The sequence below is a fragment of the Cnephaeus nilssonii genome (assembly GCF_951640355.1).
Source record: "Cnephaeus nilssonii genome assembly, chromosome: 2".
Taxonomy (NCBI): domain Eukaryota; kingdom Metazoa; phylum Chordata; class Mammalia; order Chiroptera; family Vespertilionidae; genus Cnephaeus; species Cnephaeus nilssonii.
In genome coordinates this window covers 76,642,806-76,663,006 of record NC_137073.1, presented here as the reverse complement: position 1 = coordinate 76,663,006, position 20,201 = coordinate 76,642,806, and the positions used below count along the sequence as shown (strand labels likewise).

Below are 20,201 nucleotides of genomic sequence, written 5' to 3'. Positions count from 1 at the left end.
TACGTTCATGTGAGTGTTCAGCAGGTGTTGGGGAATTGGAGAAATGCTAGATATTGAGTTGTTATGCTCCATACTCCAGACCTGTACACTCTAGTGGTGCTTTTGGAAACAAAATTGCTGACTGATGGAGATTTGCAGACAGATGCACTTGGGGCATTCTCCAGATGGCCTGCCTGGTACAGTTATGCCCAGGAGAGCAAAATGGGACCTTTGAGTTGGTTTAAAATTTAAGACATCAACTACAACTTGAGGACAGCTGGAGCCATTATGACAAGGAAAAAACCCAAACCAGTGATGCAAATAAACAATCACTTTCTGAGATGAAGACTGTTCTGGATCTTAGGGAAAACCTCTGCAGTTCCTTGGGTTTATTAAGAATAGAATTTACTGGCTCTTCACAAGTCAAAAAGGTCTAGTGCAGTGATTGGCTGTCTCCTGCATGTCCCCCACCGGGTATCGAGCCCACAACCCAGGCATATGCCCTGATCGGAAATCAAACTGTGACGTTCTGGTTCATGGGTCAATGCTCAACTACTGAGCAACACTGGCCGGGAGAAATTAGAACATTTTCATTGGATCCTAAAAGTATTATGGTCCCTGGGCACTGAACCTGCTGTGAAGTCAGCCCTGTTTGAGAGTCTGTACTGTCCCTTTAGGGAAGACCTCACACTTAAAATTGGCTAGAAATTGCCTCATCTTTTCTTAAAAGATTGCAAAATATATTTTGTGAGTAGTTGGTGCACAATAAATATCAATTGATTAAAAATATTCAGTAATGTCAAGACCTCTTAAACAATGTGAACAGTTCTCTCCTTTTTGTCCTCATGCCAAACATGAGATTTACAATTATTTAATCACAGAATTATTGGCAAAGGAAATAGGATGAAGAGCAGGAAAGAATTAAGTAGGTAATAGAATTTGGAGTGCTTATAATCCATTAAAAAAAGTTAAAAAATTGTGATATACATTTCCCTTCCTGCATAACTGATGTGATAGTTCACTTAAAAAACAAATGTACATGGGTGGACCTTGAGAACATTATGCCAAGTGAAATAAGTCAGAAAAAGCTAAGAACCATGTGATTTCACTCACATGTGGGATATAAAACTGAAACTCGTGAACACAAACAGCAGTGTGGTGGTTGTCAGAGAGAGGGGGTGGGGAAGAAGGGGGTCCTAATAAAAGGTGACAGGAGGAGATCTGACTTAGGTGGTAGGCACACGGTGTAATATACAGGTCTTGTAACCCTCACGAGAAACCTCTATGTTCATGTTGACCAATGTCACCCCAATAAATTTAATAAAAAAATATAAGTGAGGAAACTGAGGCTCAGAGAAGTCATGTAACTGGCCCAATATCACCCGATTTCTAAACAGTAGGTAGACTCAACTCCAGGCTGTCTGACAGTGCACCCCAAGGCTGTCTGCTCTGCCAGGCAGCTGCCTCAGGTTAGTGGTGTTGCCCGTCTTTTTCTCTAATATTGAATAGGTCCTACATATTCATTGCCTCAGGATACCATTGTGATTTACTCTATTTTCTTAAATCTTTAAACCATGTCTATTATTCCATAAAAAAGTAATCCTTCAACTGCGCTTGATTAGACCGAAAGGTAGGTCCACTTTGAGCACGGTACACCAGATCTGGTTTAATCATAGTGCTTGTCTATTTCACTTCAGCAAGGCTATCTGGGTGGATTCTGCCTTTTATTTTGTTTTATTTATTTGTATTTTCGGATTCTTTTTTATAGTAAGTACTTATTGGCTATGTTTTTAAAGTAAACGAATAAGTATGTACACTTAAAAAAAAATCCCCCCCCCCCAAATGTGTCAGGGGATTATCTTTATATAAATATACAACTGGCAAAACAAAACAAACAAAAATAGATGTAAAATACTCCAGAGCTAGGGTCTCTCTACAAATATTAAGTTCTCCAGAGGTGCCCTGTGTTAGGACTGTGGAGATTACTGGGATAAGAAAGAGTCTTTGTCCTTAAAATGAGACGTTGAAGAGAGGATAGGAACCTGTAATGGTCCAACATATGACATGAATATAATCAGGTGCTAAAGTGTGTGATAAGGTCAGTAAGCTCTGCCAACGTTCAGAGGCTGGCAGGAACCAGAACAACAAAGAAAGGATTTACACAGGAGGCCTGTCTGAGGTCTGGAAGGATGAGTGGAGACTGAATAAGACAGAGCTCAGCTGGGACACTGGCATGAGACTTCCTAAGAAGTTAGCTTCCCAACTGAATTGACAACCTGGTTTCTTGTTGGCTGCATGTCCCCAGGTCTGGGGACTGAGAGACTATGGAGTCTTTGAATTCTAAACAAACATTGTCCCAGCCAAGCATAGCACTATCTCAGTGTCCTGAGTGACTTATATGCAGAAAATCAATCAGATGCAAAGGGTTATTTACACAACTGATAGCTTCCTGACTCAGACTTTCTCCGCTTCTTTTAAGGTTGCTAGAGTACACTTTGCTTAATATTTGAACCTAGAGAAGTTGAAAGCCAAGTAGTTATTTAAATATTGATCAAGCTCAGTGCTTGAGAGAAGGCAAGAAAACTGCAGATAGCATGATTGTATGTCTTTAGCTGGTGAGGGTTTCACAATGACTGGTTTTGCCTGTTTCTTTTTTTGTGGGGACGGAGTTTTGGGGCAACTTCTTAGAATAGATGTTCCTCCTCCCACGTTTTTTCCTATCTACATACCTGACAGAATTAATGGAGGGGAAAAAAAAGGTTGGGAATGGGGGTGGGGAGAAGAAAGAAATTAAAATACACAGTGATTCCATACTAGTGATGTAAAAAGGAGAATAACAACGAAGGCCACTAACACATCCATGTTTTTGCTTAACCAGAGTTTGCAAACCATTGTTGTCTGGTGTGTTGATTCAGTTCATCTTCAGTAGATGTTTTAGGATTGGAAAATTTTTAAAAAATTGGATTTCTTGGGGGGGGGGGCGCGATATTTTTGACAAGGATATGACTGTTTTTATTTTTATCTTATTTTGAGTACCTTGAAGTTCTGGCAATGGGAAGGAACTTCTTTTTTCTTTAAAAGGCAGTACCTGAGGCCAGGCCTTGGGTTCAGATTCGGTGAAGCAGAATGAACTGGGATTGCAGCTTAATGTCAGGCGCGCCATGCCAGGTTGGGGTCTCTTTATTAAGCAGAATGCACCACCTTTGCCTTGGAGCAGAGCTAAGGACTTCAGACTTACGGCAGTGTATCCTTGCTGTCTTCTCCTGCCTCACTCTTGTCCTCAAGGTGGGCTGGACAAGGTGAGGATGTGAAGGGGGGCTGAGGTGGCCAGGAGAGGTGCTGGTGACAACTGGGGCACGTGCTCCCTTCTGGACCGGTGCCTGTGTGGCCAGCTTCCTCAGGCCATACCCGTGCCCTGGTTTGTGGGCAGCAGGGCTTTGCAGGAAAAACAAACCAGAGATTCATGCTAATGGCAAGAAAAGTCAAGTTGGGATTTTTGCCTTTAATGCTGCTATCATTGTCTGAAGTCTGTTTTACGAAGGCCTGGTGGATGGAGCGGGTTCTCCGCTTGGGGCTGTGATGGTTTTAACTGATAAAGCACGTGGGATGGATGGCAAGGGAGTCCCTCTCACCTTGTAAAAGCAGGCTGCAGTTTGCATGGGAATGTTTGAATTAGGAAGACTTTTCACGGAGCCGCCTGGGTGTATGAACACCAAGAGGATCTCAGCTGGCCAAGCTCTGGCCCAGAGGAACACGAGCCTCAAGATTTTAAAGTAATACTTGAGCCACGCTGTGTCACAGGTGCGGCGGCTGTGGGCAGAGGGCAGCCTAAGCCTCGCGGGGGCCTGGCACAAGTCCTTGCAGGAGCGGGCAGGCCAGCTCCTCCCTCCGGCAGCGCCAGGCGAGGCCCCAGGGAGCCCGGGCCGCGCGGGCGCCGCCACCAGGGCGCAACCTCGCCCTCCTCTGGCCGGGCAGGGCCGCGCCAGCCTCCGCCCACCGGGGCGCTCGGTGCCCGGGGAGGGAAGCCGGGGCCAGCGGGCCACCACCCCGCGGCGGGAGGGGCCGGCGGAGGCAGCCCAGGCGGGGTTTCAGGTTTCCTCCTGGAGCCGGTGTCGGGCGCGGCGGCGGCGGGCGGGCCGGGCCATGTGATGCCGGGCGGGCGGCGGGCGGGCCGGGATCCTGTGGCAGCCGGCAGGCGCGCGGGGAGCGGGGAGCGGGGAGCGGGGAGCGGGGGCGGCACCAGCGCGGGCGCCGCCACCCCGGCCTGGGAGCGCGGCCGCGGCTCCGCCCCTCCGCGCTGGCCGCCGGGTCGCCGCCGGGCGTTGGCAGCTTCGGAGAGCCTTCCCGGCTCCGGGCGCCCTCGGGCAGGGCGCGGGGGCAGCACCTCGCTCGGCTGCGGAGGCTGCGGGGCCGCCGCTCCAGGTAAGTGATCTCTGGGCTCCATCCCCCGCGCCTCTCTGCAGCCCGGGGCACAGAACGTGCGCCGCCTCACCTGAGTTCGCGGCGCGGAGCTACTTTCTCCAGGATCCCGGGGGCGGCGAGGGGCAGCCGGGGTGGAGCGGGGGTGTTGCTGCGGGCTCGGCGGCGCGAGGGATGGCCGCCGCCTCCCGGCCCTCCGGGAACGGCAACAAGTGCACGGGGCTGCACCGCCCGGCGCGGCGGCAGCGGCGGAGCGCGAGGTCCCCGGGGCGGCACAGCCGATGCGCACCCGGGAGGCGTTGGCGGCCCCCCTCGACCCCGCCTCCGGGGACCGGGGTGGGTGGGTGGGTGCCCGGCCAGTGCCCTCCGGACGCTGGGGACATAAATGGCACTCCTACGGCGGAGAAGGCAGATGCTCGAAAGCTGGCGGTCTCCTCTCCCCATCGGTGCCTCGGCTCCGGGTTGAGGGTGCCTGGCGGGGCCGGGTCCCCGGAAAGCAGACCAAGCACCAGCACGGACAGAGGCCATACCATTTCTTTCGTGTGGTAACATCTGCCGAGTCTTAAAAGGAATCTACAGTTAGGAGAGGCGGTCAGAATTCGGTTGGGTTGATTTCTTGATGCTTATTTTATAGATTTGTTTGTCCCTTGAACACCGGGGGTGTGGGTGGTGGTACCCTAACCTTCCCGTGCCTGGAGCTTCCGCAGGGGTCATGATGATGGGCCTGTGCTTGGCCGAGGAGGCACCCTGGCCTGACCTGGGCTGTGTGGGAGCTGGGCGCTCAGGCCGCCTTGGAAACCCAGCTCTGGTTTCCCAGACACCAGTTAGATTGCCAGGAGAAGGCATCTGCTCCCTGGGAGCGCACAGCCTGCCCCCAATGGTAGCACCTGGGTGGGTCAAGCAACATCTGTGTTTGCGCACTTCTTCCTCCTTGACCCCTGCCTGGGCTTCCACAAATATCCGCAGACCCAGAGTTATGGAGGTGAACCAGCAGACCAGTGCCAACTGGGTAAGAAACACGGAAAAGTACGACGTTCAGAAAGAACTGATCATTTGGGGTCCCACGGGGGTCTCCAGTTTTCTGAAACTTTGTCATCAAGTGTTCCTAGGCCCCGAAGCTGTCAGGGGAAGCAAAATCCTGTTTGCACAACAAAAGCAAAAAAGAAAAGACCTGTCCTGGTTACGTTTTGTGGGTTGCTCTTTTGCACTTGATTATCCAAGCAGCGTGGTAACTTTACCCGGGGAAGGTTTTTATATACCGGTCCTGGGTTTTTGTGTACAGACAGGTTCTTAAAGCACGTAGGTATTTGCCCGATCTTGATTAATGGTCAAGCTAACCCCTTTGGAGTCTTTGGAGGAAAAGAAATGAATACTGCAAAAGCCTTTGGAATTTACACAACACAGTATTTCAATGTAATGTTCCGATGTGGACGTTTTATGTGAGTGTGCTCGTTAACTTCGGTCAAATAAGAATTTGGATAGCTGAATCCGACCGCCTATGTAGTGGTTAGGGAAACCAAGGCACAGCTGGCTACCGGGTGTGTGACTCAGAAGAATGTCCTGGCTAATGGGAGAATGGAGAACAGAGAATCAGTGTTTGTCCTGCTTTTGACTGTATTTTCTTCCTTATCAAAACCTGGCTGACCAAGAACAAGTTATGCAACAGGTGTGCCAGTAGACTTTCCTTTGAAGCACCTATCCTGTCCTTTAAGCAGTTTAGAAACAAAGAGGAAAACAGTACAGGCATAGCTCCTAAATACTTTGGGTTTGATTCCATACCTCCACAATAAAGAGAGTATTGCAATAAAGAGAGTTGCAATCTCTCTCTCTCTCTCTCTCTCTCTCTCTCTCTCTGCTGGTGGAAGGTCTTGCCTTCATTTGTAAAAAAAAAAAAAAAAAGGCAACATGTGTGAGATGCAATAAAGTGAAGCATAATAAAACGAGGTATGCCTGCAGTTGGTAACTGAGGCTCTATGAAATTTCATCAGGGGCCTCACTTGGGTTTCACACCTTTTTAAAAGTTATGTGAACACTGCAGAAGACTTGGGCTGTGGCTAAGACTTAAATTGGGCAGGAATTTCAGGTGAGCCCTGATACATGACCTCCTTTAGTATATGCCATGTGAGAAAAGGAAATGTGTTCTAAACAGGTATTAAAGTAAATGGTGGAATATAATATTACTTTTATATTAAACATTCTGTACAAAACTGGTAACCACTATACTGGTTCTTAAGCTCCAACCTTAAGTCCTGGCAGGGTTCTAACCAATACTGACTCCCCAGAAAAGATTTATTACATAAATGTTGGAAAATACTTTATGATTGGGGCATGGCTAGGATGGTACTGCACAGATTCCAAATTATTCTTGAACTCCCCGCCTGACTGTAATTTTATCAGGCTTTAATTTACTGATCAGATCTGGCAGATCTGGCTTATGTAGGTTTTGTCGAATTGCATTTGTACTTAGTGGAGCTGAGAAGCTATAGGATATCTCCCCCCCCCCCCCCCGTAACCTTAAATAAGATTTGTTATGAAGAGATGGGTCAAGCTGGGCAACTACTATTGAGAGTTCTAAGTTAAAAAACAAGAACACCAGTGCTGTATTTGAAATGCACCAAATCTAGGGAATTTTGCCATGTTAGAGCTGTACTGTAACTATGATTCCACTCTGTAGGGCTTGAGTCCAGATCCCTTACTTAGGCAGAGCTAGGCTTGGTGATATTTTTCTTAAGAAATGCAGGTCGGGTCCTATACCACCCAACATTTTGCCCTGATTGGATATGCTAGTAGTAGTCTGTCATTTTGTCCAGGATCTAGCTGTATTCCTTAGTCCTTTCGTTACGTTCCTGGTATTAAAAAGCTCTCAAAAGCTCAAAGCAGTGTCACGCTGCCTTAGCCATGTTCACAGGTTCCTTCATGCTCCTCTTTCTGTCACCATTTTCTTGATGTATATCCATTCAACAAATATTTGAAGGCCCACTACGCTCCAGACGCTGTTCCTTGCTTTAATTCTCTGGACTGTGGGTTTCATGTTTAAGGCAATGCTTTTCTGGTTTCAGAGTTTTTGGGATCTGTTGCATTTTGAGTGGACTTTTGCACAGTTGATACTAAGATAATTTGGCTGGCAAAATGTCATGTAACTTTTTTATGTGACAATACATCTTCTTAATTGACTGCAGTTTTCCCCTTGAAATTTGATCTTAGGCACAATTGTAATTTGTTTATTTCTACCATTACTGCTCCTGGGTTTCTTCTCCTGGATAACCAAGATAATGGGCTTTGACATCATTTTAAATATCAGGGCAAGTATAAAAGTGATGTAAGTGAACAGAGGGTTTTTGTTTCAGTGATCTTGGTTTTGAACACTTATATCAGGTATATTTTTGTTTGTCTTCAGAGGTGTCTTCTCTTATTTTAATCTTTTCCTTAATTGTCAGTTTGAGGCTGGATTTCTGTAGAAAGTTAATGAAAAAGTAATATTCTTTTAACAGCAGAGGAGACATCTTGTGTCTGAGAGTGAAGGCCAGCGCAGGTGAGGTTGGCGACACCTTCACTTCCCAGGGCATGTCCAGAAGAGACCCTTCTAAAACCAGCGCTCAGATAACGTTCTGCCTGTCTCAGGTAGATCATTCCGCCTTTTAAAAAATGCTTAAAATGTTAATATGCTTTGTATACTTTCTTCTGGTATGCATAGACTTTTCCTTAACTTAATAAGTAGGTGGTCAAGAGATCTATTACACATATTAATGGAATTTATGGTTTAGCTCCGAAATTCATTTTCAGACACAAGTGATCATGCCCTTTGTGCTTACGGCTTGCTCCTTTTCTTCCATCCTTTTATGATTTAAAGAAATTATCTCTCATGAACCATAACAAAGTGGTTAAGAGTGGGGACTCTGGAGCCAGACTGTCTCGTTAGACAGCCCGCCTCTGCCCGGCTGGGTGACCTCTCTCTACTTCAGGGTTCCATTTGTGAAATGGGGATAATCATTGTAACCTGTCCCCTTGGGGTGGCTGTGAGAATACAGTGAGTAAATTTACAGAGAGCTCTTCTACTAGCACTTGGCAGAGAGTAAGAGCCAGAAAATGTTGGCGGTTATATTTGTAACAGAAGGAAATGGACAAACCAGGTTTCCCAGGTTTCAGAAGGCAGTGAGATGTCAGCATGGCCGCAGGGGAAAGCACCCGCGGCTTTGCGTTTGCGGCAGGGATAGAGACAGGTGTGTAACCTTGTGTGAGTGTGAGCCCTCTCTGGATCTCAGTGTTCTCATCTGGTGAGACGGAATGGAGTAGACTTGATGGTCTCTAAGAACCTGCCAGTTCTAACATCATGAAATTTCCAGGTGAGGAGGGCATTGGTCAAGTCAGCCTTTCTGTTTTGGGCAACACTGCCAGGAATTCACTGTTCACCGGGCCACCCCTCAGTGGGTAGTCAGTAAGCATTTGCAGGGGTTATCAACTGTTGCTACCGTTAATGTACCTCACCTTGGTCACCAGACAGTCATCAGGTTGAAATGACTGAGTTATCTTCCTGGATTTAGTCCAGGGAGATTTCAGACGTGAAAGTCTGGATCCCATGGACGCAGGTCAGAGACTACCCTACTCCCGCTCTCTTCTGAGGAGTCCCCCGTGGGGAAGAGAGGGGAGGTGGCTCTGGGAAGATGAAAGATGAGTGGGCTGATTGTTTCTGAATTTCATGATAAAATTTCCACACCGGACACACTGGGAAACATCGCCATTGGCCTTGGCAGGGACGCTGTAAACCAGGACTCAAAGCAAAGGTGGTCTTCGACATTGAGCACTGGTGAAGATCAAGAGGTTTTTACTGGGCTGGATGGTTCTTTCTGAGGCAATTTTCCTTCTTCCCTAATGGCCCTTGTTTATTGTCTGTGCGTTGCCACCTGGCTCTTTGTCAATAGTCTTCCTCCTTTTCTTTCTTTTTTTAAAAAAATATTTGTATTGATTTTTAGAGAGACAGGAAGGGAGCAGGAGGGGGGAAGAGAGGGAGAGAGAGAGAGAGAGAGAGAGAGAGAGAGAGAGAGAGAGAGAGATTCAAATGGTAGGGGTGGTTATGGGTTATTTGAGCCCATAACCTGGGATTCCAAGCCTAGTTGTTTATTGGAATTACTTGGGTTCAGAATCTCTCAGGTGTATAATTGGAAAATATAATTGTACATCAAATCATCACATGTACTTAAAATATGTACATGTGGATTAATTATCAAAACCAAGATGATTAACACATCTATCACCTCATATAGTTAACTCTTTCCTTGTGTGTGTGGTGAGTACACTTAAGATCTACTCTGAGCAACTGTCAAGTATGTAGTAACACTTTAACTATAGTCACCATGCTGTACATTAGATCCTCAGAATTTGTAACCAAAAGTTTATACCTTTTGACCTACATCTCCTCATTTCCTCATGCCCCCAGCCCCTGGTCACTATCATTCTATTATCTGTTTCTATGAAATTGGCTTTTTTTGTTATTGTCAATCCTCACCTGAGGATATTTTTCCATTGATTTTTAGAGAGAGTGGAAGGGAGGGGGAGAGACACACAGAGAGAAACATTGATGTGAGAGAGACACATTGATTGGTTGCCTCCTGCATGGGCCCTGACCAGAACCAGGGATCAAGCCTGCAACCAAGGTACATGACCTTGACCAGAATCAAACCCGAGACCTTCAGTCTGTAGGCCAACACTCTATGCACTGAGCCAAACCGGCTAGGGCCGAAATTGGCTTTTTAAAAGATTCCACATATTACTGATACTGTATTTTATAGCAGACAGTATTTGTCTTTTAAAGTCTGACATTATACTTAGTGTAGTGCCCTCCAGGTTCACCCATGTTGTTGCAAAATAATATTCCATCATGTTTATATACCACATTTTCTTTATCCACCCATCTGTTGGCTATTGTATATAATGCTACAATGAACATGGGGGGTGCATATAATCCAACCAACTGAGCAACCTGGCCAGGGAGAGAGCAGTTTTTTTAGTGGGAACTGAACATGATTGGTGTTTTATGACATTCATTTAAAAATGGTAGTAGGTTGTGTGCAATAAGGTTTTTAAAAGACAGTTTGGCCTTAACCGGTTTGGCTCAGTGGATAGAGCGTTGGCCCGCGGACTGAAGGGTCCTGGGTTCGATTCTGGTCAAGGGCATGTACCTGGGTTGTGGGCTCAATCGCCAATAGGGGTTGTGCAAGAGGCAGCTGATCGATGTTTCTCTCTCTTCGATGTTTCTAACTCTCTATCCCTCTCCCTTCCTCTCTGTAAAAATCAATAAAATATATACTAAAATATGTCTGAGTACAGTGGCTTTATAGTATAAGTTAATATCTGGTATTGTCAACTTTGTTCTTTTTTAAGATTGCTGCAGCTATTCGGGGTCTTTTTGGGTTCCATATAAATTTTTGCAGTGTTTGTTCTAGATCTGTGAAATATGCCATTGGCATTTTAATAGGGATTGCCTTGAATCTATTGATTGCTTTGGGTAGTATGGACATTTTAATGATGTTGATTCTACCAATCTTTTTTTTCAATGTCCTGTAGTTTTCTGAGTACAGGTCTTTTACCTCCTTGGTTAAGTTTATTCTTAAGTATCAGTTTTTTTTTGTTGCAATGGTAAAGCATGGTACTGGCACAAGAATAGGCATATAGGTCAGTGGAACATAACAGAGCACCCAGAAATTGACCCACACAATTATGCTTAATTTGACAAAGGAGGCAAGAGCATTCAAGGAGTAAAAACAGTCTCTTCAATAAATGGTGTTGGAAAAATTGGACAGGTACATGCAAAAATGAAACTAGGCCACCAACTTACACCATACACAAGAATAAATTCAAAATGGATAAAATACTTAAACGTAAGCTGTAGAACCATAACAACCTTAGAAGAAGCCATAGGCAGGAAATCTCAGACATCTCATGTAGCAATATGTTTACCGATACATCACCTAGGGCAAGGAAACTAAGGAGAAAATAAATGGGACTACATCGAAATAAAAAGCTTCTGTACAGCAAAAGAAAACATCAACAAAATGAAAAGAGAGCCCACTGCATGGGAGAACATAGTTGTCAATGATACATCTGATAAGGGGTTAGTTTCCAAAATATATAAGGAACTCATGCAACTTAACAAATGGAAGATAAACAATTCAATTTAAAAATGGGCAAAGGATACTAAATAAACACCTCTCCAAAGTGGACATTCAGAAGGTCAAGAGACATATGAAAAAATCCTCAAAGTCACTAATCATCCTAGAGATACAAATTAAAATGACAATGATGTGTCACCTTACACCTGTCAGAATGGCTATCATCAACAAATCAACAAATGACAAGTGCTGGCAAGGATGCGGAGAAAAAGGAACCCTTGTGCACTGTTGGTGGGAATGCAGACTGGTGCAGCCACTGTGGAGAACAGTATGGAGTTTCCTCAAAAAAATTAAAAATGAAACTGCCATTTGACCCAGTGATCCCACTTCTAGGAATATATCCTAAGAAACCAGAAACACCAATCAGAAAGGATATATGCATCCCTATGTTCATAGCAGTGCAGTTTACAATAGCTAAGATTTGGAAATAGCCCATCAGCAGATGCGAGGGTAAAAAAAACTGTGGTACATTTACACAATGGAATACTATGCACCTGTAAAAAAGAAAGAGCTCTTACCATTTGCGATAGCATGGGTGGACCTGGAGAACGTGATGCTAAGTGAAATTAGCTAGTCATAGAAAGATAAGTATCACATGATCTCACTCATATGTGGAATTGAATGAACAAAATAAACTGATGAACAAAATAGATCCAGAGACTGTTGAATTTCAGAGGGAAGGCAGGGGTGAGGGAGTGAATGGGGAGTGATTAAAGGGGAACTTATATGCATTTATGGATACAGACAATAGAGTGATGAAGGCCTGGGAGGGGTGGGTGCAGGGTGGAGGGGGTCAAAAGGAAAAACAAACAAATAAATACAGGGGACATCTGTAATACTTTCAACAAGGAAGAAAGGAAGAAAAAAAAAAAGAAAGAAAGAAAGAAAGAAAAGAAAAGAAAAAGAAAGAATGAACCAGTATGTGTATAGCAAAAGCTGAACCAGAAGCAGAATTTGGCTTGAAATCTTAGCACTGTGACTGACATGCATACCAGCCATGCCACCTCTCTGGGCCCTGGTACCTCATTGGAAACCTGAGGGGTTGGGCTAAGCCCTTCTCCATGGTGTGTTCCACCTCTCAAGTTGTGTGTTTCTATGGAGTATGGATGGTGTCTTACCTCTTTCTTGGACTACTAGTATAATGCTTGATTCCAGGAGTGCTTTCAGACACTTTACTGGCCGCATCTCAAATGTTCAGGAATCTGGGTTTGAAGATGCTGTTTTAGTGCTGCATCTTTACAGGGAGAAATGATTGCTCAAATCCTGAGGTTTCCTTGTGCTGGCAGCTCATGCTATTGTTGTCTGAATACTTCATGAGCAGTGAGGTGGAATCAACCAGGAATAATCTAGTAATTATTTTTAATTGAATTCAAAAATGACTGAAAATGGGTATTCATTTTATTTTAGCCATTGGGGCTTCATGTACCTAACTCCATTTAGGCTGGGTGGAGAATGTGTCCTGAAATTTATGGCATTTTTGATAGATGTCTAATTTTAGCTAAAATAACATTTATAATGGTTCTCTCTCTTTTCTCCCTCTCCCTCTTCTCCTCTTCTTTACTCCCCCTTAGGCTCCACCCCCTTTTCTCCTAAGAAACTTGATTTCTCTTCTATTTGATTTCACAACCTATTTTCAAAAGGTGTAGCAAATTTCTAAAACCTATAGTATTTCATGTAGCTCCTAACTAGTAATATGAAAGAAAATAAACTTGTGCTCATAAAAATGATGTCATTTTAGGGCATAACGTCCCTCTACTTCTTACAGAACCTCAAGATAAAGACATCCTATTACACTGGTGATTTGGACTTTGGGCATTATTCTGTTTGCACTTTTACTTGCTGGGTGTAGGGGCTTTAAACCCTCTTATCCAAGTGTTCTTTTCAAAGCTTTTCATCCCAGGGAGTTTGAGCCTTCTATTTGAGTTGAGTTTGGCTAGTAGTTACTATGAGGCAAGCATACACTGGGTGCTGGAGGCTTGGGAGTCGCTTTTAAGGAGCTCTCAATGCTGCCAAGTCAGCAGCCGTGAAAGCAAATAAATATATTTTGATGTGGAGATGGTGTGGGGCAGGGTGTTCTCCGCAGCTTGAGTGAAGGCACTTTCCTGGGAGCCATACCTAGTATAATGGGAATCAAAGTACGGTATTGTCCGGTATTTTTTTTTTCTCTTCTAATGTCCTAAATACAAGCTATATTGTAAATAGGTCTCTGCTTCAGTGATGTTATAAAAACAAGTGCATTTAATTATTTGGTAGCGGAGAGAAACTTGAAAGAAAATACTCTTCTTTTGTATTTTATTTGTTTTGGCAAATATGCTTGTAGTGAGTTTACACCTTAAATTTGTATAGAAAAACCTATCTTTGTATGTAGTATCATTTTTCTAACTATAGACAGAATTCTGGAGTTGTTTGATCAAGGTTTTGGTGTTCTGCTCGACTTGTCAAGACTGAACTGATTCTGATGTTTGGGTTGTTGGAACAGCGCTCCAGTCCAGGGCCAAGCCTCCATGCCTCGGACTTACACTGATGGCCACAGCGTTAGCCAAAGCTAAACGAGGGGAGGCAGCGGAGAGTGCCCGATCTCAGTGACCTTAGAGAGGACTGCTGTGAATACGGTGGCTATGTGCTAGGTATTTACTGCTGGGCATAGGATTATTTGAACAGCTCAGTACTTAAATGTTTTTAAAAATTCTTCTGTACCCAATGAAATATTGATAAACTTACGGAGCGTTTAAAGTAACAAAGCATTTAGATGATACTAATCGGATGAATCACCACTTCATGCGCTGTTTTGACAGGATATGTATCACATCTCAATAATTTCCTTAACATTTTTTTCCTGCCAGGTGCCTGCTCTCTTTTTGTTAACGTATTCCCATAGAATTCCAACTATGTGGTTGATTTCCATACTGGGACACTTTCACAGTTCCTTTTCCTTTTTGCCCCTTGCTTTTGTTTGTGTTGAATTCAAGGTTTATTACAGGGCAGAGAGAATGGTAGCTATTTTGGAGACTGATGACATCCAGCCAGGATGCCTCTGTCTGGTGAGCAGATCTCCTTGGCTCCAGCATGCAGGATTTTACCAAGTGGGTGCTGAGACGTGCCTGCTGACAGATCCACTCAGAGGCCAGATGTACGTGAAGTATTGTTCTATGGAGAGATTAGAGGGAATTTCCATTTTCTATTTCACAAATATACAATTGAACACACATTTTTAAATAAGCCTGAGCTATCTTGAAATAAATCAAATCAGAAAAATATAATATTGGTCTCTGTTATAAGTGAGGTGCTAAATAGGACAATGTGAAGGAAGTGAAAACTTTGCTGCAGCCCCTGATTGAGAGGTGGGGACACAGGTCCCCCTCCCCGAGCAGCCTGTGTGGTGGCTGCTAGGGCAGGTGCTGGCGTAGAGCTCTGAGGTGCTGACAATGGCCGGCCTGGGGACTCCGGAAGGGAAGACGAGCCAGCGCATGAAGTAGCCTTTCTTGGCCTGTAACATCTTGCGGTGGAAGTAGGTGCAAAAAATCTCCTCTTTGTAAATTAAGAAATTATATAAATAGGTACAAAGAAGAATTCTTAATTAGCTCAGTAACTTGTACAGCTATTGGGAGCATTCATGTGATGTGATTGCCTTTGGATATTGGGTCAGTATATTTCTGATTAGTAAACATGCATACAAATTTAGTTATGATTTTATATACATTTCATCACATAATAAAAACACTTTTGTAAGTTGTGTTGATTTTTATCTGTGAGTTGTCAGCCACAGGATTTTTCATAGTCTGCCTTATATTTTTATGTGTGACTTAAATCTAATGGTTAACCCACTGCTTGTTTTCTTTGATAGGGTAAGTTTATGGTTCATTTTCCCTATTGAGTATAGAATTATTGTAGTTGAAGTACAAGTATGCAGTAGGCAAATTTTTAAAAATAAAAATGGCAGTGGTTTCTTCCACCAGAAGTCTTCCCTTTCTTATAATGGGCGTTACACAGTATAGATAGCGAGACTTACATCACTAGGCATTTAAAGGCCTATAACTTTGTAGTGTATCCCATGTAAAACGGAGGACTACAAGCAGACTTAAGAAGACATGCTTGTAGGGGTTGACATTTATGCAGTGACAGGCAGTCCTTTCTATGCACATCAGTATAAACTTCTCTTTATGCTTAGGAAACTGGTTTTCTTTTCTTATTTAGGAATAACAAGTTGTGTGGGAATATACCATGTATTGGCAAACCAATCAATTGTTTAATAAATGTTAACAATAAAGTCAACGTTCCATTTTTATATTGTATCTTATTAGCAGGGCTGAATGTCAAAACCATATATGGTTAAGGTGAGATGCACATATAGGAAATAGCACTTCTGAAAATGGCCAGCCTAGGGCACTAGCACTACGCTGTGCAAGATGACAAGGGTGTGTGTGAGCTGGTGATCAGGTGTGTGAGCTGGGCCTGGGTGGACACTCCCTGCGGGCTCTTGCCCCTCATCCCAGCTCCCTTTCTTAGATTCTTCTCTATGTTTCTGTTGCAGGGAACTGGCAGGTACTAGCCCCAAGCCCATAAGCGATACTCATACCCCAGTTCTCAGTTTCCTCATCTGTCACCTTCTGTGATGCTATGAGCAATAATGTAAATAGTTGCATGTATGATAAAAAAAAACACACCTAAGAAAGTTAAACAGCCTTATTAAGTCTATTTTGTGTGCCTTGCATCAGAATGCCACTTAACTGTCAACTAGTTTGGCAGACCTTTGATGGTTAGACTCTAGAAAATTTCAGCCAGGAGAGGTCAAATGATCATGTACTCTGTTTAAGCAGCACTTTCTTCTGTATTATTAATGTTCACAAAAATGAGTGAGTTAAAGATTTATTAATAGGTCACATTTGCTTAAAATGTAGTTATTTCTCAGCCTTCTGTATGTCCACTCTCAAAAGTGTCTATTTAGGTCCTTTGCCCATTTTTTATTGTATTGTTTATCTTCCTTTTGTTAAGGTGTATGAGTTCCCTGTAAATTTTGGAGATTAGGCCCTTATTGGCTATAACATTGGCAAATATGTTCTCCTATGTAACGGGATTTTGTTGATGGTTTCTTTTGCTGTGCAGAAGCTTTTTATTTTGATGTAGTCCCATTTGTTTATTTTCTCCTTAGTTTCTATTGTCCTAGGAGATGTGTCAGTAAACATATTGCTACAAGATATGTCTGAGATTTTGCTGCCTATGGATTCTTCTAAAATTTTTATGGTTTCCCTTCTTACATTTAAGTATTCTATCCATTTTGAGTTTATTTTTGTATATGGTGTAAGTTGGTGGTCTAGTTGCATTTTTTTGCATGTATCTGTCCAATTTTCCCAACACTGTTTATTGAAGAGACTGTCTTGACTCCACTGTATGCTCAGGCCAAGAGACATATGAAAAAATGCTCAAAGACACTAATCATCTGAGAGATGCAAATTAAAATGACAATAAGGTACCATCTCACACCTGTCAGAGTGGCTATCATCAACAAATCAACAAACTGACAAGTGCTGGTGAGGCTGTGGAGAAAAAGGAACCCTTATACACTGCTGGTGGGAATGCAGACTAATGTAGCCACTGTGGAAAACAGTATGGAGTTTCCTCAAAAAATTAAAAATGGAGCTCCCATTTGACCCAGTGATCCCACTTCCAGGAATATATCCCAAGAAATCAGAAACACCAATCAGAAAGGACATATGCACCCCTATGTTCATAGCAGCACAATATACAATAAGCTAAGATTTGGAAACAGGCTTAGTGCCCATCAGCAGATGAGTGGATTAGCAAACTGTGGTACATCTACACAATGGAATACCATGCTGCTGTAAAAAAGAAAGAACTCTGGCCATTCGCAACAGCATGGATGAACCTGGAGAGCATTATGCTAAGTGAAATAAGCCAGTCAGAGAAGGGTAAGTATCACATAATCTCACTCATTTGTGGAATATAATGAACAAAAATAGATCCAGAGACACAGAAGCATCGAACAGACCGTCAAACCTCAGAGGGAAGGCAGGGGAGGGGGAAGGGGACAAGAGAGTAAAGGACTTGTATGCATGCATATAAGCATAACCAATGGACACCGACAGTAGCAGGGTGAGGGCATGTGCTGGGGGGTGGGAGCGGCTAGGAAGAGGTCAATGGGGGAAAAAGGACACATATGTAATACGTTCAACAATAAAGAATTTAAATTAAAAAAATGCAGTTCTCTCTTAGAGTCTTAAAATCAAACTTGAGATCGGGGTGCAAACCTAGTTTTTCTTTAGATGAGTGTTTTCCACTCCTGGCTTCCTCATCTATGAAATGGAAATGATATCAACTTTCTAGATAAAATGGGGTGGTTTGCCAATGAAATGAAGTTATAGATGGTGATACTTTGGAAAGCTTAAAACCAAAACCTAACAACTGATAGCTCCCTCGTGAAAAGTTATTTATGGCATCCTTTGCTATTGCTGCAAACATACGTGTGGGAAAGCGGTGAATGTGATCAGTTGGTGCCACGCCAGCTCCTACGGCTTGTTGCTAATTTAGCACTTCTGCATTTAATAGTGTGCAAGAAAAACGTGGAGCCAGTTCACACGAGGGAGGAAAGCCTCAGGCCGGCTGGGTAAGAAAAGCTCATGAGTGGCCATGTTCTGGTAGGAGTTTTGGTTCTGTACTTGAGGTTGAAAAAAATAAAACACAAAAAATAAAAACTCTCAAAAAACCACTGTTTTTCTTTCCTTCTGTTGTTTAGTTAGAGTATAAAGACACTTGACAAAAAAGCACGAGTGAGGCATTTTATTAGACCTCGAATCCCCCTTTCAGGAAAAATACCACCAAAACAGGCTTTTGTGAGTACTTCTCTCATATTGGGAATACATACATTTAAACGGTTTGTAAATGTTTGCCTCCCTCTTTCATTAAGAAATTAAGTTTCTCTTCTAATCCTTCCAAGCCAGTGACAAAAAGACCCTCCTCTCATTGGCTGGTGGTCCAAAGGTGATGGCAAGGTAATGAACTGGTTTCGCTCATTTAATTGGTATTCGGAGTCATGCTCAATTGCGACAATAACACAGTATTTTTTTTTCTTTTTTAAATTCTTTATTGATTAAGGTATCACATATTTGTCCTCGTCCCCCCATTCCCATCCCACACCCTTCCCCACACATGCCCCCACCCCCCTGTTGTCCTTATCCGCCGGTTAGGCTCATATGCCTGCACACAAGTCCTTTGGTTGATCTCCCCCTTTACCCCCACCCTTCCCTGCCCTCCCCTCGAGGCCCGACAGTCTGATCCATGCCTCCTTGTTTCCGGGTCTGTTCTTGTTCATCAGTCTATGTTGTTCATTATTTCCCCTAGATGAGTGAGATCATGTGCTATTAGAAATACACTTATAAGAACCGAAAATGAGACAAGCAATAATGGTTATGGTGACAGGCAAATGAATCAGTGTGTAGTGAGTTTCTTTCTGGGCCAACAGTTCTTTTGAGACCCAATTTCAATGTCCAACAGTTCCTTATGTGTACATGTCAGCACTGACATTTCAGTTCTGGATGGTGGACAAATGGTGGTAATGCAGGTCCGACTCTGTCTGGTTTGGTCACACAGTATTTTATTAGTTGATTCTTCAGACTAGGAATGTTTTGGGTGAAGTATACATGGACTATCCTGGAGTCTTGAGTTGTGGTGGCTCTTTGGGAGGGATCTGGCTCTTTAACACTAAAAAAAATTCTCACTTCTACATCTTGTGGAGGGAGAGCCCACAGCATTCCTACTGCAGCAGAGGGGACTTCACTTAATTAGCACGCGGTTGCCACAGGGAGGAGTAGGTAGAGCCACTGTGGAAATGCCTTTTAGCAGTTGGAAAAACGAAGCTTACCAACTACCCGAGCAGTCCCTGTAGCATCTGAGGCCCTTTTACAGAGAGAGGACCTGGTGGGATTTTCATCAGCTATCCAAAGACCTCTTTGTGTAATTTGGTTTGGAGTTCTGGAGTCTGATAATAATGAGGATGATAGCCATTTGTCAGTTGCTTTCCCTTTGTTCAGCACTAGGCCTGCTATCCTTAATCCCTCCCATCACTTCATCATCTCTGTTTTATAGATGAGGAAGCTAAGAAGATCTGAGAGGCTAACAACCTGCTCTAGGTCCAGCAGTTTATTGATCCCTGGTCTGTGGACCTTCTTTCTCTCTTCACTCTCCGCTGGCATTACCCAGAAGGCTGAGAGGGGAAATATCCGGCCTGTTCACCTGTAAAAGACACCAGAAGAGCGTATGCTCGAATCAACGGATCTGAACAGTGTCACTGCCTCTACATTTCCAGATTTGACTGTATAGTGAAATGAAGGGCCTCCTCTTTACGCTTGTCACAAACTACGTAAGACAGTTGTCTGTGTTTGAGGGCCTGATTGACATAGCTTGTCATCCTAAATCTTTCCAGGATGAAAAAACAAAACAAAACAAAACACCCCCCCTTTTTTTTTTACATGGAGTCTAATATCCTATTATGACTTCCAAGTTCATGGCTATTTCTTAGAGGAAAAGCTTCAGAGTAGGCAGAGTATTCTGGACCCAGAGTTCTGACCTCTCAGTACCTGTGCTCCGTTCCCAGCATGCTTATGCTTTCCAGCAGCCTGTTTG

The 20,201-nt window shown here is 43.6% G+C and overlaps 1 protein-coding gene across 3 annotated transcripts in view; it reads left to right on the top strand.

Annotated features, from left to right (window-relative positions):
• The first annotated feature begins 4,252 nt into the window (after nucleotides 1-4,252).
• The window catches only part of ARHGEF28 (Rho guanine nucleotide exchange factor 28), a 259,482-nt gene continuing 243,533 nt past the window's right edge, over nucleotides 4,253-20,201 (top strand). Inside the window, exon 1 of one of the 3 annotated variants that reach the window (XM_079796132.1) lies at nucleotides 4,253-4,401. The gene's annotated coding sequence lies outside the window, so the exon portion shown is untranslated. The remainder of the gene's footprint in view (nucleotides 4,402-20,201) is intronic. The other 2 variants (XM_079796130.1, XM_079796131.1) reach the window with 2 other exon arrangements.